Here is a 26,010-nt window from a genome sequence, read left to right on the forward strand (position 1 = left end):
GTACATTTTGGTCTTATAATCTTTTTATAAAATAAAATATTTTAACAATTAAGAACCATATTTAAAAATTAGAATAATAATGGTAAATTTAAAGCGCACCAGCTAATACCAAAATTTCTACTGTTGAAGCTCACAATTAAGAAAAAAAATCAAAGAAGCAAGTATGATAAAATTTATGGCCATAATATGGACATTTACTTTACTCAAGACATTTTTTTCTTCAACAAAATAGTAATAAAATAATTAATACAATAATGTGATTACTTGAAAGAAAGGGAAAGATAATATGATTAGCAAAATTTTATTTTTTAGTGATCAAAATCTAAAAATAACAAGTAAAACATATTTAGTCAGATTAAAATTTATTGAAAGATCAAAAATCTGATAAAATAATTACACATGCAATGCTGAAAATGTATGCCGCATTCACGCGAGTTGATTTCCAAATTTAAAAAATTATAATCTTCAAAGCGATATTTGTTTTACGTTTACACTGAAAGCTGTCAGTATATACATAAAAAAAAAAAGATAAAACATTTCACGTCTTTTAAAAAGCATTGTTATTGTTTCAAAGAATATCTTTTTTTTTTATCTCTGGCTTTCGCGCGTAAACCTTTCGAGAAGCTAAAGCCTCGAGTAGTTTTTTCAATACTCCGTTTGGTATACAGACATACACAGACAGGCCACGCGTTTCAACGCGACGTTATCATCATACAGGCTGCAATAAATAAGCCGATTACAAATGACGCACTATATCTTCGCACAGCAAAACTGCGGCTCTCACGGCGCATTACAATTATAAATCGAGCTCGGACAAAAAGACGTGTACGCGTATACATACAGAAACGCAATAGAAGCTCTATTGTATTGTAATAGAAATAGTAGCGGTTGTCCATCGGAAGTACCGGCGGTGGCGTTCCAGAAGGGAGAATCCACTATACGAGACGCGTGTGATTCTACTATTCATGGTTCAAGGGAAAAACCCCTTATAAACAAAGGATCGACTTTGTAACAGGCCGTCCGAGCTTGACGTTTCTTCTTTTATCTTCTGCTCGTACACCTCCTTCTGCTCTTCCTCCAGAAATCCATACTTTTTCCCGTATAAATCCGCGGCTCCGCGAAACGCATCCTCTCCGAGTTAAGTAGTTGGGCCGCTCTCCCCAGAGCCCGAGCAATCTCTTCCCCCGGCGCATCGATCTCCGGCACTTTGTTCGGAATAATGCATGACGCCGATCGCTGCCGCATATAAGCCGAGGAATTCTTCACGTCGGACTGACTGCGGTGGCTGTACTGCACACTCGTGCGCGAGCTCCGCTGCAAATGCACGCGTGCGCGTCTCTATGGTTTATGTATATATATTTATACGTGTTTATAGGATCGAAAAACGATTCACGTGACGATAACGCGCACCAGGTTTCTAGAAGGACTGTCCGTGCCTCGGCAAAAAGCCTCGGGGGATGGAAACCAAACGGAGGGAAAAACCTTTCCCGGGTATGTACGAAAGATGTCACGGGCTCCACGCGAAAAAATGACCGCGGTAAAATGATAATAAAGGGAGCGAGAGGCATACGGGGGAGGTAGATACATATACGATCGTAAAACAACAGCTCGCGATTCATCGGAAATACATCAGAGGGATGGGGTCCGTGTTTTTTCTAGCAAAGCTCCAAACGCTCGCATTAATGGCCATCGGCAGCGGACGAAGGGCAAAAGCGTTAGCGCGAGTAATATGGCCTTAGTGCGTGCGCGCGCGCGCCAGACCGGAGCCCGCGAAATTGCGAGCTTATTCAAATTATATGGCGTGTAGTAGTAGCGCCTGCGTCTCTGGCCAGGTATTTATTTATTTTTTTTTTTTTCATTTTTGTTTTTGCTTACACGCGTAGAAGTAGTGCGGGCACTTCGTGATGTACACGTGCGTTACTTGGACACGAGAGTACGTGGGTTAGTGGAAGTAGAAGAAGAAGAAGAAGAAGAAGAAAAAGCACAGCATCAGCAGCCCCCTTTTTGGCTTGCGAAGCTCTTTTTGTGGCGCGCTCGAGGTAGTTGCTTTCTTTTGTTTGGGTTTTTTTTTTTTTTTTTTTTTTTAGCTGTCTTCAGATAACAACAGCAACGACAGACATGCGTCGGAAATTGATACGTGCTGCGATACTTAAGGCGCGTGAACCTATACTCGCCGTGTAACAGCTATGAGCGCTGGATGATCGGGCTGTGGCAAGTCTGGCATTGTATGTACGTGTGATTAATTTTTTACTTGGAAATTACGTGAACTCGGAGTTTTTGTGCTTTGTAGCCTCGGGATATTTTTTTTCGTGAGCAAAAGCTTAGATAGGGATGCCGTAAAGTTTGAACATAGTTTGGTTTCAGCAAAGTTACGATTATTGTTTGAATGAGCGTGTATGACAAATTTTTTGTTTTTAATAAACACTAGAAAATGGGCGTTATAGTCTAGCTTCATTTTAATTTTTCATTTTACGCTGCTAACATCATCAGGATGAGTTTTCCTACGGGAAATCTAAGAAAAATTTTATTATACATACAGTAGAAATTGTAATGACGTGATAATTTTTATTTCACATATTATATAATGATTTAGAAAGGCATTTTTTAATTTTCCTTCATTTTTTTAGATTCCCCATCCCTTCCACAATTAAGGTACATATGTTGTGATGTGATTTTATATTGTTGTATTAAATAATTACAATTATCTATTTAGACATTACTATAGGTATTACTATAGATGAGATAGAATTAAAATTCAGTAAAATGTATAAGATAGTCAAAACAAATCATAATTTTAGAAAAAAAACAAGGGTATAACGAAGAAAAAAAATGTAGGTAATTTAATATTTTATATTTTCAAACTTGTGTATGATCAAAAAGCATTGAGGAGGTACTGGCTATAACATAAATGAACTACATGAATAAGATGAAAACAAATTTTAATAACATGATACATAAGAGTAACTAGTAAAAAAAGAATTTAAAAAAAAAACAGAAAAATAGACTAGTAGGTATTTTTTTCAGTTCTAGTAAAAATTAATAAATGTTTGAACTACTTTTATCATCACTAAGTGCTAGTTATACTAAATGTGAAGAGTTGGATTATGTAGGAAGTAATTGAAATTAAACAGTTTTAATCAAAACCAAAGATGTTTCCCATTAGTATACTCAATAATGTCATTGTAGAAATACAGGATTATAATAAAGTCATACAGATCAAGAAATACAGGATCATCATGTAGAAATTAATCATTTTTATATTAATACATACTGAAAATTATTAAAGTTGGACGAAGTTTTTGTATACCGGTTTTAAATACAATTTTTTTTTTTTAGGCACACCCTCGAGATTAGATTTATTTTGCTCGCAATGACATGTACTACGTACATGGAGGGAAAAATCGTAAATTCGGATTGTACTAGAAGTGACACCGTTTTTCTACGATTTACATGCAACTTTTTTATCCATACATATCATAGATATAGATATGACTTTTGCAAGTGTGTCTCAAAGAAATTTTTTATTTAAAAAACGGGGGACATAGGCGATATATTTTTTGTAGGTTTTCTCATATACACACGTATATTTTTGGGAAACCGGAAAAATGTTATTATCTACGTAATAAAAAACACTATATTATTTACTTCAGCACTTATAACTCGTAAGTCAAAAGCTATAGTTTGAATTAGCTGAACACCATTACGAGATACGTTTAACATAAAACAATTTTCATCGGACCTCCCATTTAAAGATACAGTAGAAAAAGAAAAAGGGCACCATGAAAGCCAGTATTCAACGTAATTATCAATTTTCAAAGCAGGCAAGCATTAATTTACAAATTTTTCCATCGCCCAGCTCCACTACAGTCGAAAAGACTTAATCACACCGAACGAGCGCTGGTTCGCTATATAATTTACGTCCGCTGCAAGCGCGAGATAAAAACGGAAGCACTCATAATGCTACTTGAGAGGTTGCACGCTTACTCCCGATCGGATCGAAAATCACGGCTCAACATTCAATCTTCGCGAACACAGAAACGCGCGATTGCAGGGAAATTACATGCGCCTGTCCGTCCGATCGAGGGGCCGCGTTGTTGCTCGTGACGAGGACCGAGGGGGCGCGTAAATAGATCGTTTGAGCGCGAGTCGACTCGGAAAATTGAAGGCTTTTATCGAGGCATTACCGCGAGGAGAGAATTAACAAGGTGTTCGCCTCACTTCTTTCCACGGCATTTATTACCGCGCGAGTTGAAAAATGTGAGGTGAAAAAATCGCTTTGTCCGGGTGGAAGTGAAAAAGGAAAAACCGAGATGTGCGTCGGGCGTAATTTGCAACGCTTAATTAAAATCCCTTGGGTGCTCGACGGACCCACGGTATGGATCGGTTGACGCGCAAGTGGAGAGGCTCTTCGTCGCATCGAAATAATGAATTATCTCCGACGCGCGTAACATATTATTATCGCGCGAGTTCGAGCGATTGGAAATTATTTATCTCTCCTCAAAGCGCACTGCACTTTGATTTCACCTGCTTTTAACCCAAGCTATACTTCGTTACCGTATATAGGTATCTGCATTGTGGTTCAAGACTGCAGCTCGGAGCTATATATACATTATCCAGTAAGTGCAAAAAACTTAACCGGATGATATGTATGTATATGCGCCAAGACTTTACAATATTAGTGGCTCATGTTAGTTTTGTGTGTAGGAATGCACGATACCCAATATTTATATAAATCTCATACGATACATTAATGTTGGCTTGATACTCGAGACGATATGATACCGATGTTACTAAGACGATATTCTCTTTGATATTAACAACATTAAAATTCCACATTTAAGTATTTCATTTAAAAACAATTCGAGTTTTTTTAAATGTCACGGATTTATGGTGTACAGACATACTCACACTTAATTTAAATGATAGTCCAAGTTTTCTGCTGATCACTAAAGAAACCAAAAATCTTAAAAATCTTTCTCGAGACCGCCAAGACTCCCCAAAAGTCTGGGGCCGTACCATATAACTTTTTTTTGCTTCACAGGCCTATGTTATAACATAGGCCCATGTACAGAAAAATAGTTATATGGTACTGATCCTGGAAGGTCTCAAAAATGTTCTTCGAGACCTCCGAGACTCACAAAAGTACCGTAGGTCTCGAACATTTTCTTCGAGACTTCCGAGAGTCTCGGAATTATTTCGAGACTTCGAGACGAGATCGAGACGACACCCGAAAATATCGATATCGATATGATAAGTCTCGTTGCAATTCTCGGTATCGCACATCACGCCTAGTGGATATACATACATTTGGTCAAATCTTGAATAAAACAATCATTGTGAGATTTGTTACTCGCCCAATTATTAGTCGCAACAATGATGGACGAAAAGAACTTCTAATAAAATATCCCTCTCCAGAATATATTTCCTTCACCTCCCCAGCAGTTGAATATTCATAAAGCCTCTCCGGAGTAAAACTCATTTGTCGTCCACGTGCGAACGCATAAGAACGTGCGAAAACGCGCGCGAGCGATAGAGCCGAGCCTCGTTGTTCTCACCGGCACGCATATAGCCTTCGAATTCGAAAATACACAGGAGGTTCCGACCGGGGACCGCCTCGGCGCTATTGACACTGGGGGAGGGGGAGCCGTCTCGTAATTCGCGCCTCTCGGCATCGCAAACAGAGGGTGCCTTGACAGCGAGGAGCTGGTCGTTTTGTTTCGTTTCCGCTGTCCCCCGTAGGCGCGTCGCCCAAGAAAAGACACACGATCGGGGGGTATCTTGGAGAAAAATGTCGAAGAAAAGAAAAGAGAATAGCGAGGAGAATAGCGTGCAAAGAGTCGGGGCAAACACCCTCGCGGGCTGTGTTTGTTTAGCGTCGATTAACAGCCGCGGCTCGGTGCAGAAAGAGGAACGGGCGCAACGGAGGGCTATTTGCGCCAGGGGTTGAGCCGAAGAGAGTAGACAAGTTCATATAAATGGCCCACGTGGGGTCTGCTAATTAGCGACCGGCTTCGTGCGCGTGTGATTCATGCACATGGGCGCGCGAGTCTCAAGGTCCCGCTGAAAGTGGAAAAAAAGCCGTGCACCGCCCCGAGCTTTTCGTTGCGCGCGTAATGTTAATTTATACCCAACAACATGCGCCGCCCGGCCTTCCATACATTGTATGCATGCGATGTATGGCAATGATGACCATAAGTTAATATCCCAGAACGCACAAGCCTGAATATTACATTTTCCCGTCAATCTTTGCGTCTTCAACGAAAAGACGACGAGACACATGCACACCTTGACGCTTGCTTAGATTTTTATTCGGTAGGTATATATTGTGACTAAAAACTTGAATGTATATTTCATATCTTGCAGGTTTTTAGAATTTAGAATTCGCGATACCTAGTATTACACATTTATTTATAGCAATGACTCAATGAAGCGGTATATATATCATGGATACTTATTCCGTCTAAATCGTCCAGAATCAATCCTGATCGATTTCGCCAGGAATTAAACCCATGGCTGCACCTATATAAGCTTGTCAAGGCTTCATAGCTATTCAACCATTGAAGCTCCTTAAAAATTTATTATGCACCAAAATATTACATTGCAACTTTTTAATGCGTTGACACTTGCAGCCATGTCCTGACAATGACAAATAAAATATTGTAGTAAAAAAAAAAAAATAAAAAAAAAAGTTATGCTCTAAATACAATAAGTGTTCTGACCCTTATAATCTGCCTTGGTTAAACATCTAATTCAATAAACAAATTGTATTATTACGCGTGCATCACAGTGTATGTCGTTGCTTCATCATTAATCAATGTGATAATTTCCGGATCGTATGAAAAAATAACATTTCTAAATTGCTTTTCAGATGGTCCGACATTTTGCACGAACAGATGATCTCAATTACCTTTTATCACCATCATAATCGTTATCCTCAATCATTATATCCTTACCATCGTAAGAATAAATATTTCAACCCCATCGAACATTACCATCACTTTCATCTTCATCATCATTATCATCATTACCATCCCCACCAGAATCTTCATTATCGTCACGGACATCATTATCATCATCACCATCAGCTTTAAAAATTCACTCCACTTCACGTGTGCACGCACGTCCGCACATCACGGTATAGCCACGTAAGTGTCGCTAGCCCCAACTCCCCACGGGATAAACTAAAAAAAAAGCAGAAGTATCCCAGACGCGAGTGCGAAGTCTCTGCACTTCATTTGTACGCTTTCTCTCTCTCTCTCTCCTTCTCTCTTTGGAGGCTTACAACCCGAGACACTTGTCCGCCCGCGGATAGGATACACCAGTGAGCGGATCACGTTACAGAAATTGCCAATTACCCCGTAACATGCAATTTCGATGGCTCGGAGCAGCGGTTGTACACGCTCTGCTCTCCTATCGTATTAATTTGCTGCGCCCGAAAGGGACAGACGGACAGACAGGATATGCGCGCCCAAAGGGACTGGAGGGTCCGGTGAGGTGATGGTTGAGTATATGAGTCACGCACCCTCGTGTGCGCGACCACACGACGCCGATCGCGCGAATTGCTCAGCGCGTCGGGAGACTACCGCGGATAACTGACTGACTATTAAGTGATACGCGCGGGACTACTTTGCTGACGCGACGAGAGTGCCCTGGGAGCTGCACCGGGGACCACTGGCGACGTGTAGAGTTTGTTGTTTGGTCGTCGAGTGTTTTGATACACGTGGCAGAGGACGAAGGGACGTATACTCTGAGAGGCTTTTGATTGAAAAATATCACAAGCTGTTGAAGGAACTTTGAAAGCAATCTATACTCTTCATTTCATTCTTCGCTGTTACCTTTATTTACGTGTTAATTAATACTGTTTTTACGGTAAACTGATTCAATAGTACTGTGTTATGTTTTATGAATAAAAATTGGTTAAATTAACAAGGTATTTTTCTCGATTGTTTTTGTTATTTTTATGCTGTGAGTCATTGTGTTGGTCATGTTTTGATGAGTACAATAGTTATTTCATATAAAAAAAACTCAATTATTATACAATAATTTAAGACAATCGTATATCGTGTTTTTAATTACGGATATATGAAATGGGGGGGGGGGCGAAGCCCCACTAGTCTATAGTTATGAAAAATGAAAACGATAGCTCGCAATAAATGGACTAATCAGAAAATTATTTTTAAAAAAGTTTGAAAACCCTGAGTATCCATCCCATCGTTACAAGTTTTTACTAGTACCATCATCTGTTTCTGAAAAAAAAAAAAAAAAAATCTCGCTGGAACGTGCATGACCAACCATGATGTTAATATTGGCAGGCAAAAACCTGATGGAAAAAATTAAAACGCGAGAGTTTTCAATCGTCATTTTCCTATGTTGATTTTAGATTTGAAAGCTTCCTCCCACGGATTGCTTCAAAAGGGCAAATACCAAAGTTTGAAGGGTCGGTTCGTAAATTAAACGGTAACCTAATATGCACACCAATAAATGGGAGAGGAGCAGCGGCACGCAAGCAAACAGAAGTCGTGCCGGGATAATCTTGAAACCGAATCGAGGAGGTAGGAAAGAAGAGAGAAAGATAGAGAGAGAGAATGCGGCCCGGGAGCCTGGAGGTATTTCCCTACGCAAATTCCTGGCGGCGTCGTCGTCGTTGAGCGCATACGAGCCGATGTCAAACAGCTCTATTTTGATGGACGATCGGCTCTGGGTAGAGGAGTGCGAGATCTGGCGCTTAAATGTATACTATCGGGCCCGTATCATCGAAGTATGCGTTGAGAGTGGAAAAAAAATACATTTCTCGCTTACTCCTTTTTCCAGGGTACGATATTATCGCCCGAGCTTCAAATGCCGCAGGTCAGCGATTTTTTTTTTTTTTTTTTTTTCTAGTCATATCCGTGAGGTGCCGTTAATTTACTTTCATAATTCTGATTCGTAAAGTGATAAAAATATTTTGAGAGACATTATAGTATTTGAAATTTGATTGATCAGCCGCTCGTACTTTCAAAGCGTAAACTTGAATGATTTCGTCCAAACTGTTTAAAATTTTTCGACGTTTCCTTTCACCGAAAGTAGACCTTGGTGGCCTGTAAAAACGTTGAAACGAGTACTCTGAGTACAAGGGGGCGTAGCTCAGATGGTAGAGCGCTCGCTTAGCATGCGAGAGGTACCGGGATCGATGCCCGGCGCCTCCAAAATTTTTAACTTAATTCATTTTTTTTTTTTTTTTCAATTTTTTAGTTTTTATAAATCATAAAATTCTAAGGAATTTGATTAAAATTCAATTCGTCTTCAAATTAATACATCATAAGATTCACTATATTATTGTTATTATTTTTATTATTATTAAAAACAACGTCCAATGGTGGTACTGTCATATTTTGAATTTATTAAAAAACAAAACGACGTTTCGGCCGTTTGGACAACGTCCCGGCCCTCATCAGGTACAAAAATCTATGAGTAACAAAATTCTTTGCAATACAAATTGAAGTAAAATATAATAAACGCAAATTAAGTTACATGTATAACATACCTCTGACTCTTACGAAAGGGATGTAAAATCGTAATGTAGTCAGAGTTTCAAGCTAAGTTGCTTTTATACCCTGCACATATACAAATGACATAGTACACGCACGTAATACAATCGAATAAGAATCGCAAGCAGTTCCTTGAGACGCACATAAACAGTTCATGTTTTCCTAATACTATGAATGAAAGGGGTCCTCGAATCATGTAAATAAAGTTAGTCACCTTTCTTAATTGACATAACGAGAGACCTATAACAATCTTTCAATTTTTCTGTATCTTGTTGTCCATTAATATTATTATTAAAGTAATGTATATTTAACATTTCGGAAAAAAGGCGCTTTTTGTAATTTTGTTCTATGTCTAAAATTTTAATATTATGTGCGTCTCAAGGAACTGCTTGCGATTCTTATTCGATTGTATTACGTGCGTGTACTATGTCATTTGTATATGTGCAGGGTATAAAAGCAACTTAGCTTGAAACTCTGACTACATTACGATTTTACATCCCTTTCGTAAGAGTCAGAGGTATGTTATACATGTAACTTAATTTGCGTTTATTATATTTTACTTCAATTTGTATTGCAAAGAATTTTGTTACTCATAGATTTTTGTACCTGATGAGGGCCGGGACGTTGTCCAAACGGCCGAAACGTCGTTTTGTTTTTTAATAAATTCAAAATATGACAGTACCACCATTGGACGTTGTTTTTAATTATTTACCAACTGTCATTGGACGTTTTATTTGAATGTTATTATTATTATTATTATTATTATTATTATTATTATTACTTTTATTATCATTATCATTATCATTATCATCATTATTATTTTTTTTTTAATTGAATAAACTTCAATTATTTGTTGAAAGTGACTAGGGGTAAACGGTACAGTTATTGACACCTTAAGGTAGTGATTGACCCCTGTATAATTTGTATATCTATATATAAAGGCTACATTTGAAAATGCATGTGGCGGTCAATCACTATCAGGGGGTCAACAAGTGTACCCATTACCCCTATCAGTGCTTTTTCTTCCTTTGCCAATTAATATCCAGCAATTTTTCTTAAAAGTATTTACAGCTGTCAAATGGTGAAAGTACCTAGTAGTAATAGAACACATGTAAATATGGTACCAATATTAAATAGATAACTAAATATTATAATTATACATAAACATCACCTGACATCAATTAAAATAATATAGTATTATCCCTGTGACAATGGCTGTTTATAGCATGTTACGTTTGCGGTTCAAAACGTTTTTTTTCTGTAATTTTTTTTTCAAACTCAAAGGTAGTTCTAGCTGAATCCGCATTTAATCAGATAAATTATGTGATTTTTTGTAAGTTTTTTTTTTCCTATCTTCTATATGATTTTAAAGTATCGAAACTCCTGTTTTGTTTCTTTTCTGCGTTGGATAATATTTTGTAAGAATGTAATTAAATCTGAAATCCATTATTTTGCGTGTTTCTACCGAAATTATTCTGTAGATGAGAAAAATTTATACGCAATACACGATAACCAAAATCTTTTGCAATAGGATCAAGTAAAACTAGTATGTTATTAACAAAATTTTTTTTTATTGGTACTGTAGTTTAGCCACTATTTTAGCAATTATAGAAACAAATGTTGTCACACTGAAGGTAAGTAACAAAATAACTTTCGTAACTTGTGTTTGTAATGAATCCTTAGAAATTTTATAAGTGGAGTGTGAGCTGTATAGTGTTTATATAAATTATTCATAGGAAAGCTAATTAACATTTATCATACTGGTGCCATAAAAAACATAAAACTTACCACTAAACGTAAACTACAAGATTTCCAAGTGTAGAGTATATATTCTCTATACATACCTGAAACAAAAGTAAACACAATTATTATAAGAACATATAAAGCATTAAGAATTATAATTAAATTAAATCAAATTTTTTTTTATCATTTACTATTTATTCTAACTGTTCAGTTTTTATAATTCTTTTTTTTATAAATCACTTAAAAAATTGTTCTTGCTATTTATAAGTCATTAACATACCATTCATGACTCGACGATTGGGTGAAAAAGAAAATATCAACTCAAAATATTGATGGGAGAGTGTTACTTAAATGTTTGGCTAAAAAAGGTACAAAAAATTTCTTTTTAATTTTGTAGTGTAAATTTACCCCAGCATTTTTGTGATGAAAAAGTTGTAAGTCAAAGATAAAGCGTCATCAAAATTGACATTCAAATTTTCTGTTTGTGCAATAAATTTACTCAAAATCCATTCACCGATTCACAGAAATCATGCAACCAAGCTTTTTTTTCGGTGTGTGAAATTTGTTTATGACTGTTAATAAACGTTAGCACAATTTCATTTTCAGTTGAGATTCATTGACACTCTCATATGCAATTTTTGAATACTGTATATAAAATTATTTCAATTAACTTAATTATAAAACTTGAGGTGCAAGTGTCCCTTAAATTTAAGACTATAATTATTGGTAGAAACACAGCTTTCGATAGTTAGCGCGCGCAGGCGAGAGAAGTCCAGAGCAAGAGAGCAGGATGGGAAAGTAAAAATAAAAAGGGGAGAAGGGTGACGGAGGGTCGAAGAGAAGGAAAGAGTGGAAGGAGAAAAAGAGAACCGGGATGCGCGTGGGTGGCAAACGATTGCCCGCTCACTCCTCTCGCGAGAGGCAGTTGCATGGTTGTTCCGGCGTGGGTTCACGTTCTCCCACGATTTGCAGCAACAAACCGGGCGCGTGCACCTTGACTCCTCTTTGATTCCCCTCCCCCCTTTCTTTCTCTCTTTATCTTTGCTCTCCTTCTTCTTCCTTTCGAACTTGCCACTCAGAGAGAAAACTCCTTTTCCCGTGTTTTATTCCCACTCTCTTACATCCAGTCTCGTTCTTCCACATTTTCATTTTTAATTTCAAGTTTTACGCTCAATTCGCTATTGTGGAAGAACTATACTTATACTAGAGACAAAAAAATCTTTGAAAAATTTTAGAAATTTTGTAGTCTTCCATAATTTATTATATCAAAGATATTTGGTAAATTTTATTATGATTTTTAGCTATTGAAATCTCAACTTAAATGGTCATTAAATATTTAACTCTAACTTCAAATATGCATGATCAATTTCAAAATGTCTGCCATGGACAGTGTGAAGGTAATAAGATAACATTTTTACTATAAAAATTTCATAAAATATGTACACTGAGAGAAAAAAGTAATAAAAATTACTGTGCTAGAATGGTACTCTGGTACTGTTCGGTTGTCTAGAGACTTTTTACTAATTGAACAATAATTTTTAATGGTTAGAACAGTAATTTTTATGGTAAAAACAATAATTTTCACTGTTTGTACAATAGAAATTACTGTCCGGAATGGTAAAAATTAGGCTGGCCAAAGTAAAAAGTCCCTAGACAGCGGAACACCAGATTACCATTCTGGCCCAGTAATTTTTTTTTCTCTCAGTGTATTTTAGAATAACAATTGTTATCAATTGAGGTTCTGATACATATTTTTTTTTTTTTTTTTTATGTCCGACATTGCGTTCCCTTAAGATACAAAAAATTGTAAAAAAAAAAAAAAATGCAATCGTTCCTTGAATTCTTTTATTTTACTCTCAGTGCGGAAAACATGATAAAAAAAACTGCTTGATTTCGCTATCTAACGGGAAAGTTTTCAAGTTTCCGAGATAGCTCTTTTTACCAAACAACTTCAAAGAAGACAACCCTTTTCATCCATGAGCTGTCGGTACACACACACGGAGGGAGAGGGAGAGAGAGAGAGAGAGAGGAAAAAGATCACCGTTATTACGATTTTTTCGAAGCCAGCTAATTAATCATGAGAACAAATATTCCATGCCAGCTCGACGAGCAGACTCGAGTCTTCATTACCAAGCCCGGTCATACACGACCGAGCGAACTGTTAGACGAAGTCGGAAAAAAGTGAAAAACAAGATGATGAACTCGAAAGGGGCCACAAGCACGAAGGCAGAAGTGTACATACCTATGTGTATATAAATACGGCCGTCGGGTAAGGGGGAAAGGTCTGGTGGGACACTTCTGTAACGCTCCGCAGAAGAAAAGCATCGGGCACAAAAGATAAGGGACAAAGTGCTGTAAGTATTATACGGGCGTGTGTATATTTATTTGTTTATCTATGCAACGATAAGATCGACGCGAGACGTATATAAGAGGGAGTGTATTGGCAATCCATCTCTGATGACGCGTTACGAGTCAGAGGTATAGGTACGCAACATGGCATTGGTTTCGCAGGGGGTGCCTCGTGTAGATGAGATACACTATTGGTTGAGTCATGGGAGCAGTCAGTACTACAACACAGGTGCTGGCTAAATGACGAGTCCTACAGCCGACTTTGTACACGCTTGTGCAACATCCACACACAGTACACGCGATTGGTGTACGTTTGTAAGACAGTCTGTGTGTATGTGCATGTGTGTTTGCAAGCAGTTTCTTCCCGATTCTTTTCTTGTGTCCGATCTTTGTTTCTTCTCTTCTTTTGGTCGTTCTCGAGATCCGCGATGTATGTGTGTGTGTGCTCTTTCACGATTAGGCTTGCCTCTCGTGTTTTGCACTTTTTCCCTTTTTTCACGGGCCGCTTCGAGACAGAGGGAAAGAGATATAGAGCTTGGAGATCTCTTTTGAGGAGGATAACAGACGAGGAGGAGGTGGAGGAGGAAGAAGAGAAGGAAGAGGAATCTAGGTCTTCTACATCGCGATAAGGGCTTACGGTAATATGCTTAGGCTGCTCATTTGAGATGAAGCTGCGCAGATCTCGAGAGCCTAATAGAATTTGAGTATTATCTTTGAAAGGGCCCTGAATTAGCTGTGTTGCTGAAAAAGGAGGTCATGTTTTGGATTTTCTTTCGCAAGAATACTAAGGGTTTTTAGAATTTTTTAATAAATCTTATTGAACCGATGACTTGATATTCACTAATATGTTACGATGGTTCTAAAGTTAAAAAAAAAGCGTATGTTAATTTTAAATCGATGAATTCAAATAAAAGATTTTAGAAATTGATATTTTCCACGTTTGAGAACTCATCAAAGAATAAAATGCAATTAAATGCGTTGGTTCTATCAGTTGATTTATTATTTTTTGGGGAAAATTCAAAGAAGAATGTTTTCAATGATTACATATACAACTACTTCGATAAAATTGGATCTGAAATATTTCCGAGTTGTAAATGCGAGTAGACTCTCATTTAATAAAATGTACTGTTTTAATTTTTATTTTTAGGACAAAATGTTGTTGATTTGTTTAGCACAAGACATGCTCAACTAAGAAAAGAAAACTACCCACAATTGTTTATGCATTTCACATCCTGAATTTCAATATGTGTAGTGCTAAAAAATATTTTAGAATATTTGGCTTATTCTGAGCATATAAAATTCCCTATAACTTTGCCATTTATATAAAACATTTTTTTATGTAAAAATGTTCACATCACAAAAATTACAAAACTGTGATAACATTTTCAGTAAGAAGTATGCATTTTAAGAAAAAATTAAACAAGAAACAATCTGAAAAAAAAATTTGTTCCTCAAGAAACTAACATTTTCATATTTTTAAGGTAGATAAAAATACTTTTCCTAGATTACATAAATATGGTCTCTGTGCACTAGAGACCAGACATACAGCACTAAAGTTTTTCATCAAATTACTTTTAATCTTTAATTCTTAGTTTCTTATAGTCTTCAGCGTCAATTTAACCCATATGAAGTATAGGTAATGACAAAAATAAACAATGAGGTAAAAAAAATTTTTTTTTCGCAAAAACTTCTGTCGGCCGCTAAAAATTAACCCTGGCAATAAAAAAAAAAAAAAAAAAAAAAAATTGCCATACGTTCCCTCGGACTCGCTTACCGCAGGCGCAACGAGCACATCAACTCATGAGCAATCCGAGATCGAGGGGACAAAAAAAATGATCGAGACGAGAAGCGAGAATCATCGCTTTCGATACCTCTCGCTGGGGACTGAGTATAAGTATGCGCGAGGGCTACAGCAGCATCACGCAGGCGTCAGCCGCAGGAATTCGCGCAAGAAACCACCGAGACAGTGTACATGCATCAGGCAAGCGCTTTTTGAGCTCTGGCCTTGCCAAGGCTGGCACCTTCTTGGAATTACGTGCCATCACCTGTGCATAAAATACATGTACGTACCTCAGCATCCTAACAGCATCTCTTTTTTCCCTTTGCTATTAACGCACATCTTCACACACATTCACGAGCGCGCTCTTTTTCTCCTACCTTTATCTTGTGTATGTGCTTGTTTGTAAGTATTGGCTAGCAGGAATGTGACGCGTCATGTACCGAATCGCAAAATCTTTGAACGAACGGACACTAGGAGAAACTGGGAGGTTTAAGTTGAAGGCACGAAGATTGACGTGTTTTTTGCTCGTCGTCATCGAAAAACCTTACAATTTAAGAATCGAATGTGGCAAAAACTTTAAGGAAAACTTGTACCTAGATTTGTATTTCTTTGAATTTAAACTCTAAATTTTTTGTTTTTTCCATTGCATTAACAAAATAATCAAGTGTATGATAACAACTGTTATCGAATTTAATAGCAATAAACTCAGATTATTAAGCTATTTCATGAAAAAAAAAAAAAAAAAAAAAAAAAAAAAAAAAAAATTATATCACATTTTTATTGGTTTCATCTACTCATTTGGATGTTTTTTACGAAATGAATTTAAAATTTACTACAAACAATGAAATAATTTTTCAATTCCCATAAAAGTGGTATAGAAAAATTCATGAAATCAATGGCATCTCAAAATTATTCTGAAATTACAATTTTATTACACCATGTTTCATACAATGTTTTCATTTCAAATTAGTTAGAAATCAATAAATACTTAAACCATATCGAATGAGCCAAGATAGGTATAATTATGACATGAAAAAATTAACTGGCTAAATAAACCATTTTGTTTAACCACCAGTAATGAAATCATTACGAAATCGTTAAAATTTTTTGAAATCCAAAATTATCTGAACCACTCACGTAAGAGTAAGTATCCGTTCGAATATTGTAATAAAATATATCCTCTAATAATAGCTCCTAATTTTTATTCACGAAAATTCGTGCCGATAGTCCAACCTTGATAAACGATGAAAAAATCATCAGTATGAGAACCTCTGCATTTTGTTTTTAATTGTCTTACATGTTGAAGAAGGAAAAGCATGTATTAACACACGCGAAAAAGCCATCAAAATTCCAGTTTACGACACAATACGTAATTCCGGAAGCTTTGCCAGAGATAAGATCATCCAGAGCCTCCGGAGGATGATGCGCGAGTTACCACCGCGTGAGATAGTCTACACTGTGAAGAAAAAAAGACACCCGGCTTTTGAGGGATCAACATCGCGTCTGGGCTTATTATAACGAACTTCGTGTCCCGGCACGCATGTGCACCTCCACGTGTGCCACCGTACGCGATTGCCTTCCCTTATGCTCTCGATTATTAGGAAGCAAAGAGAAGCCGCTCGTTCATCGTCGCTCGAGATGGATAATCATCATCATCATCATTCTCCGCCGATTTCGCGTACAATTAAATCTTAATGAAAGGCTGGTGCTCTTGTCTAGCGTGGCCATGCTTGTTAAAGGGAACTCGTGCGAATTCCCATATTCCGACGAACGAGCACGAGAGACTGCTCGTTGAAGTATAGTTGTTGAGAAGTACTCGACACAACGAAGATCGCTGGAATCTGACATGTATGCATGGGCTTAATTAATTAATAACTGTAGGGCGAGTAACTGATCCTCGTACGGAAAGGTGCTTTGTTGCAGATGGCGTGAATTATGGCTTGCTGCATCATACGGATCGGTACATCAAATTATATTTCCTTCAAGGGATATACAGTGTATTGTGTGAGGTTGTCACAGTATTACGTCACGAAAATATGTGAGAGCAAAATCCTGGATTAATATAGTGAAAAAGTTATTACAGACTCGTTAACCATAAGAAAGAAAATAGTGTAGGTTATGTATATGCTAACTGACGTTACTGTCCTAATAATAATCAATGCATGTAATAACAAAAAATTTCATGGAAAACGTGAGTATTCAAACTGATAACGACATGATACAACATACACGTTTGGTTGAATGGGGGTCTAAAGAAATAAAACCAAGTAGTCAGTAAATTGACAATCTTGACACGCCGGTTGATACAGATCTCTTCGTACTTCGCTGCATTATTTATGCGAAAACTTCACTCTTCTTTGTATTATTCATAAAAAAAACTCGTCTGGTATTCATGTCATCACCAAGTATACAGTTAGTAGCACCAATTTCTAAAAAATTTTGTTCGTCTTGTCGAAAAAGAAACTTGTCGTTGTGATTAATGCGAGTTTAAAACATTAATCAATGTAAGAATGAATCAATAGTAATAAATTGTAAGTATGCGATTGTTGCGTTGTGGTAGTTGAATAATTATTTAACAGATTTATGATTTCTTCGTAAATAAGTCATGGCCCGTGCATTATAATAAGTAAATCAATATTATGATTCTAATAGTGATTTTAAAAAATAATTATAAATATCAAATTATACGAAAAACTCGAGTTGTAGTAGATGGTTTACACAATAATATTTATATGCAAAAGTTATTCAAAAATATTTTAAGTGCTAATATTTCACGTCACGATATTAATCATAAAAGAAAGATCTCGAAATCTATAATTTTTAACAATAAAGTTGAGTAGAGTTGTTAATCCAACTACGTAGAGTATACTTTGATCATTAAAAACAAAACTTACTTTTACTTTTTTAAAAGGAAACTAAAATATTTATTAGTTCATGGTGCACTAAAATTTTTATTGCAGTAAAGTTTAATAATTTAATTGATTTAATAATATTTTTGATAATATTTTATTATATCTCAATTTATGTAAATTAATAAATTATTTCTGTTGATTTTAAATCGATTTTGTTAAGGATGGTGATCCAAATATAATTTTAGGGACTGAATAAGCTTTTTAAAATAAATTCTTCAAAAAAAAAAAAATAATAATAATAATAATAAATAGAATGGTTAAAAAATAATTAAAATAAATAAAAAACGAGTTTGTAAGTCAATCTTCACAATTTATTACCAACATACGAGTGTTACAACTGTTTCGGTACACTCGTATATTAGTAGTAAATTGTGAAGATTGATTTATAAACTCGTTTTTTATTTATTTTAATATAATTGTTTATCTTCATCAAGTAACGACCAAAAATATTACAAATTGCAGTATAGTTTGTTAAAAGATTAAAACATATCTGACTTATCATTTAAATCCGTTTTAATGTTATAAAAAAAGCCGCAATGATTCGATGACCGAACATCGAAAAATATTTACTCTCACAAGTAGTGCTAACATGAAAATGAAAAGACTCAGCATTATTCGGGAGCTCGAAGGGACAGTATAACGTTCGCGCAGATAATAGAGAAGAGTAATGCACCTCATATCTACCACCTCGTGTAATCTGCAGCACAGTGATGCCCTTGGTCACATGCATAACTGAAGTCGCCCCCTTACTCACTGTACCTGCATATAGGTAGGTATATGCGATGCTTGACTGCGTTTTATGGCTTCATGAAGTGCTGATATACGTGCGAACTTACGGCGTGACGAGTCGACAGAAGGGATTAGTTATATATACGGTTGATAATACGGTAGCAAGTTGAATGTCAGCACTCGAGACTAATCCCATACAGAATTCGATCGACGAAAATCATCAAATTATAGGTATAGTTGGTACGATAATTTAATATAAATATTTAAAAAACCACTTTTGCGATTTATCAAATACTGTGACAGAGCTCCTGAAATACGTGAGTTGTCAAAAATATTAAATTATTGATGTAAAAATTAAAAACTGTTTGGAAATTTCTAATCCTTATAATGCTTTTGAGTACGTTGTACGTTATAGTAATTTCAGTATTTTGTACCTTTTTCAAATGATATCGGCACTATGGCTCGAGTCTTCATTTGATTTTTTTTTTTTTTTCCTAGAAAAAGTGAAAATATTCGGCTTCATTAGCAACAAAGTAAGTCTTTTTCTCGTTTATTTAATTTTTTGGATTCTTTTTATTTGATTGTACAAAGTTTCTGTTAAAAAAATTTTAAATATATCTTTTTAATTTTTTTGCATTCACGATCATAACCTTCTTACTTAAGTTAGTTTTGCACGACACTATATATACGACCCTTTTGTTGGAGACAAACATCGAACCTAAGGTAATATATGTGTAAAAGAATCTTTATATATTTTATTAATACGAATACCCAAGTTTTTCTTCGCCCGATAGAAAAACAACCTTGCATAAACAAGTACCAAGAGAAAACCGAGCATTAGTAACGCAAGAAGGAGCAGAAAGGGATGAAGGTCGCAGCGGCAGAAAAGCGATCACGTCGAGTACAAGCACGAGATTCACAGGTAAGCCAATAATATTCAGAACCAGGTAAATACGGTCGGATGTTGAGAGGAAGAAGAAAAGCAAGAAAGAGAGAGAAAATGAAGGGCAAGCGAGCGAGAGCTATTAATAGGAAGCAGGTTGTACAACTTGTCGTACACGCTACGTGTACTCTTGCAATACTGCATATGTGAACGCACGCGGCTGGTGGCTATATTTATACGTACATTTGCAGGTAAGTATGCGCTAGGCACCGTAATCACACAAATAGTGCTCAACGCCTCTTCTTGCTCGCTGCCCATAGTTTACATATATTGCGTACTGAAAAACGCATTAGAAAATGCACCTAAAGGTTTTCATATAAAAGAAAATATCATTGTTTTCTCTACATTCAAATGTTACTTTTTATTGTTAATCTACCTCAATTCTTATTAATCCAGCTTTTTTTTATTGCTTGAACTGGATTATTACTGACCAGATGGGGCAGAGCCTCGTAACCCGAAAAAGTATTGATCAATCTCTCTCTTTCTGTGTGGAAAATGCATTATATGAACACAAGAAAGAAAAAAAACTAGCATTTGGAAGACTTGTCTAATACTACAACTCTATCTTTTAACAAAAAATTTTGGATTATCACATTTAATTTAATTTCCACAAAGAAAATGCATGTACTATACTGGTCAAAAGGGGCACAGCCCCATGACTTAGAAAAGTATGAATCGATCATACAGTCTGCCTCTCGCTCTTTCTTTATGTGTAAAAAAGTACGTCTACATAAAAAAAGCAAACTTACTACCTCTTGGAACGTTTTTCTAATGCTAAAATACTACTTCTCGATATAACATGTTGAATTAGCATATAATTATTACAAATATAAAAATTACGGGTTGTACATAATATGTTTTCTCATTTTAAATTCTTTTTTTATTTATTTTTTCTCACAACCAGATGAGGTCTCACCCCTTTACCTAAGTACACACATATACAATATGTCTTTTTTTTTCCTCTTTTGCTCGATGAGTCCACATAAATTCATAGCTTTCAACACCACTTAAAATAAACAATCCATGTTTTTTGAAATTATTCAAAATGCATTCCAGGAATTAACCTTCCATTTGTAATGGGAAGGAATATAATACACAACAAAACATAAAAAAAGACGAAAAGGAAGAGAGCCGATGGGGCGCATCCGAAGTTCTACCGCACTAGCAACGCCAACTGATTACATAAATAAGCAAGAAGGATGTTTGGTCAGTTTGGCTCTTATGTTTTTCTCACTCTCTCTATCCTCTACCTCTGCTTCTTTGGCTCTAGAATCTTATGCAAACACTTTGTTAAGTAAAATACGCAAGCTGCAATCGCTAAAGGCGCCAAGATTTTGCCTTGGCTCTTTTATTCACAGCTAGGCTACATTGAGCGAGCTGTATTCGCGCAGATGAAGAAGGCACAGGAATAAGAAAAAAAAGGGTCGAAGGGTCGTTTACCCTGCGGAATACTCTTTCTCGAAAGAACGCAGGGGAGGTAGGATTATCTCTTTTGGCTCGGAAACCCGAGGAAAACTTACGTCGCGTCCCATAGACTTGGGATACTATCAAGGAATTTGATTTCATAGACTCGCTGACTTAACGGAAATAGATTTCGATAAGATGATTGGTTTTAGCTTAAAGTTAATGCATTGCATATTTGAGGGTAAATACTGTTGAGTCGAGCAAATCCCCATTTCTTGAGAAGGAAACTTAGCATATCTAAGGTTGTGATTATAGTTTATTCGAGTAAAAGAATGAAAAATGTTTTCTTTCAACAAACCAGAAAACAAATGTACATCTATGGATTTTCAATAAAAAAAACTCACAAACAAGAAAGTCTTAAGGTGGCTTCGGCCATTTTTATCAGCTTGATCATAACCTCTGAAACTCTGGAATTACGTAAATAAAGTATGCCAAATTCATTTGCGATGAGAAAATACTGAAGTCAACGACTCAATTTTTTCGCAAATCACTACTGAAAATTCACCAATCTAACACCTATTCTTATGGACAGCGGTCACAAAATCGACTATATCTCCGGAAATCTTTTATTAGCCTCAAAAATTTGAAATAGTTGTTGTCTATTTTTTTTACAAAGAATTCTTAAAAATATAGGGTCAACGACTTAACTTAAGAGAAAATCAGAAGAAAAGTATGAAATATTAATTTGTCTTGCTTCATAACATCTCCCAATTTTCACAATTTAAATTCACGATATTTTTCAGGCAATTTCTTGATCTGGTACTTTAGATTTATCGAAATAACTATATTTATTGAAAAATTTACCGTCGAAAAGCGTCGATTTTTTAGGGGCCCTTATGGTACCCTACCCTAGGTGCGGTACCAACTGCCCAAGCCACCTTAAACCATATTGAATTTCACCATTTTACTCATTTTTCTTGACTCTCAAAAAGATTATATAGAAGAATACCAGAACTATAATTTGATCAGATGCATATAATAATTTTTACAAGTTTAAATAAGTATGTATTCGAAGGTCATTCAATTCAAATGGTGTGAACTGTAGTTTTGATTGAAAAAATTTTTTTTAGCTACTTATGTTGCACCTTCTGCATGTGCTACTTATGTTCAGTTTTCATTCACATTAAAGATTCTTACAAATTGATTTGAAAAATAGACAAATTTTTTTACAAAGTTTAAAATAATAAATTTCTCTGTACGCGGTAGAGAGAGATATGAAACGACAATTGCGTAGCTAGGTGTTGCATTCATGTTTTTCTAGTTATGTGTGAGTAAGAGAGTAAAAAGACTGGGACCTGTATATGGATAATGAATGGACAAATCAAAATATTTCCTACAAGTCACTTAGAGTGATGAATGAAGCACACCCGATCCTTAAAAACGAGTGGGTATCATTAATCAGGATTATAAAATATGGGCTCTAAGTGAATTATTCTCCTAAAAAATACCACTAATACGTAAAAAAAATGTTCCAAAATGCTGTAAACAAAACAAAACAAACACCCCATGAATGATAGAAATTTTGTCATCGAAGGGAAAAAAGTAAACAAACGTACACGTAAAAGTACATCTGTAAACAGGAAGTGGTGTTTACAAATCTGTATTTTCAATCCCAGGATGAGAAGGAGGAGTCAAAGTGAGGCAAAATTTATCATTTCTAACGAATTTCATACTAGGATATAAACGCCAAGTGAAGCCAGCCCAATAAAGACGGAGAGCAAACGAGCGAGCCAGCCCTTAAACGAGGATTTTCTCAAAGGAGCTAGTTAACCAGTCACTCAGCCTCCAGCGCGGTTAACCGCAGGGGTGTTAAACTTGATGAAGGCTCGCCGAAGAAGAGGCTATATACGACATCGTCGTGCACGCGCATACACATCGACTCCGTTACCACAGACAGCAGTGGCAGGCGGCTCATTAAGCCAGCCAATCGCCAGCGGGCCTCCGTACGAATTCAATTACCGACCCTGGTCTGTAGTTCGCACTCCCTTGCTTCGAGCGAGTGCGAAGTAACCAAAGCGACTGACTCTACAGGTGTACTGCAGGTGGATACAAACATAAAATGAACGACGTCGAGTCAAGTGACTTTGAATATTCCATCGGCTCTATGATACTTCGACTGGAGAGAAAAACGTATGGAAAACTATCAAGTAGAGGTTATAAAAATTTGTAAAGAAATACAAAAAATTTCATGATTCCATCTGTTTAATTGCTTGTTAAAAAAGTTTATGATTTTTTAATGGATTTTTCCAACGTTTTGAGTTTGGTCACCCAGCAGTTAACATGCGAACCTCTCGGCTGATCAGACTTGATCAAAGACTCGTGAGTTTGAATCCTTTCATAACTACTTTGCAGATTTTTTTTGAGTTTTCTCATCCTAACGATATAATACTTAAGTAAATGCCAATAAAGTAATGGAGTAGTGGTTACAGGTGGGTAATAAAAGTAGGGAGATTGTGGGTGATATAAAAAAAAGAGGTTGGATACCTAGTGATAAAAATAGTAGGGTGATCGAAGTAATATGTCAAATAGCGAGAAAACAATAAGCGAATAGCCACCACGTTTTTCTAAACCCTTAGACTGAAAAAAAACTACGATTACGACACTTCTTTCGAACAAAGATAGTGAAAAATACTGATAGGGTCCATAGAGGTAGGTAACGGAGGTAAAAAATATGGAAAATAAAGTAGGGCGTAAAAAATAGGGAAAAAAAGAGATTAAAGATAAGGAAGATAAGAATGGTGGGATAGAGCAACGTATAAGAAAATATGTTTGAAACTATATGTGCAAAAAATAGTGGACAACAACAATAACAAGCATATTTGTTTGAAAATTCTCATTGCAAATAAATATACACATCTTGCATACGTTAAAGTCTAGTATAATCTCGGGTATAATTTAAATTATATCTAGCAGGTAATAATTATGTGCACACACTTTTTGTACTTTAGTCTTAATTTCGGCAATGCACATCTTATGTAACGAGGTTATGATGGGTTAAGAACAAATTTTAAATAAACAGATGATAATTGATGTAATTGTTATTGTACTTAAATGCATGGCAACACTCATAAAATACTCATGGTACATCCAATGGAAGGTTTTATCCAAGAATATTATGTCACGATGATTGTAAGTGTACAAATATATTGCATCGCTATAAACACTGATTCGTGATTTATTACGTTGAAACCCATTGTTATACTACTGTGCTACATCACTGCGAAAAAATGAATCCTCATTCAAATAAGCGATTGATTGTCGTGTCATGCTGTACATATACGTTCAAAGGACAAATTTTGGTAATCAATTTTGTATTGAAACCTTTTAAAAACTTTACTGACGTTGTACAAAAATTATATACCCGAAAAAAAAAACTTCAATCTCAAAAACTGCGGTACCAGTATACGGAAAAGAAGCGCACAACAGCACACGCTATGAATTACGCATACGGAGCACTTGAGGCAAGATTGAATGAATAATAGATGTCGCGTAAGAACTCGAGAACACGTCATAAAACCGATCAGCATTTTCATGGAGCGAAAAAAAGAAGAAACGAAACAAAAGAGTCAATAAAAGGGCCGGGAGAGGAGTAAGTAGCAACGGCGTATATGTTGCTCGCGGCCACGCGACACAGACGCCAACGACAACTCGGTAGTTGTCGTACGCGGAGATATTGGATGATAGCCAGAGGGCCAATTCCGATGTACATCGACACGACCATCATCTCCCCGGTCTCCCTAGAGTGTAAATCAATAAGGAGGCGCCTCCGCATCCCTCCCCTTGGGCCGCAGCTACGGCACCGGGCTGACGCGTCAAGGTGGCGACACCCTATACCCCTTGATTACACCCGTGTCGAGTGTGTATAAGGTATGCCCACCCCCCACCCCCCCATACACGCCGTGTCGAGGTGTATATATGCCCAACAGCAACAACGGCTAATTGCGCTCGCTCGAGCGAGCGATAAAATTTCCAGGCAACCTCTTATTCCGCCTGATGTCCGAACGAGACCAGTTTTCCACCGCAAGCTATAGGGTACACGTACGTGCGTGCGTTACGCGTATAATATACTGGCGTATCGCTTACAGCGCGTTGACTGCAAGTGCACGGCTCTGCTCGCACGGATTGTGATATTTTCGAGTATTAATAACGAAAGCTCGACAAAAAAAAAAAAAAAAAGGAAAGGTAAGAGAGCATCGCGAATCGAGTGTATATTTATAGCTTCTGCGAAATTCGATACGTCGTGTGATGTAAGCACGCGTATATATTATGTTGGAGATAGACGCTGCGCGTAACTTGGTAGTGAGGGTGAAATGTTCATTTAACCGCAAGCTCTCGTCATTTCTGACGCTGAGGATGGTACGTATATCCATGTAGCAATTGAGCTATTCAAAACGCGTTGCGGACAAAAACTGTATGTATTATAAGAAGCAGCGGCGAGTACGCGAGCACGAGTGTGTGTATACAGCACTGGCAATTGCGCGAGAGCTATGTGGTTTAACTTGCATTGCTGCGTGGAATGTAACGGGACATCACAGCACGACTCTTTCTCTCTCCCTCGGTCTG

The 26,010-nt window shown here is 36.6% G+C and overlaps 1 protein-coding gene and 1 non-coding gene across 2 annotated transcripts in view; one reads left to right on the plus strand and one right to left on the minus strand.

Annotated features, from left to right (window-relative positions):
* The window catches only part of LOC106637693 (Smg6 nonsense mediated mRNA decay factor), a 170,880-nt gene that overhangs the window by 94,318 nt on the left and 50,552 nt on the right, over positions 1-26,010 (minus strand). The window lies entirely within an intron of this gene.
* TRNAA-AGC (transfer RNA alanine (anticodon AGC)) lies at positions 9,113-9,185 on the plus strand. Its single transcript has one exon. It is a non-coding gene; the product is annotated as a tRNA-Ala (tRNA).

Source organism: Copidosoma floridanum, unplaced genomic scaffold (assembly GCF_036245765.1).
Source record: "Copidosoma floridanum isolate Cflo_tuat_1 unplaced genomic scaffold, Cflo_Japanese_pri ptg000019l, whole genome shotgun sequence".
Classification (NCBI taxonomy): Eukaryota; Metazoa; Arthropoda; class Insecta; order Hymenoptera; family Encyrtidae; genus Copidosoma; species Copidosoma floridanum.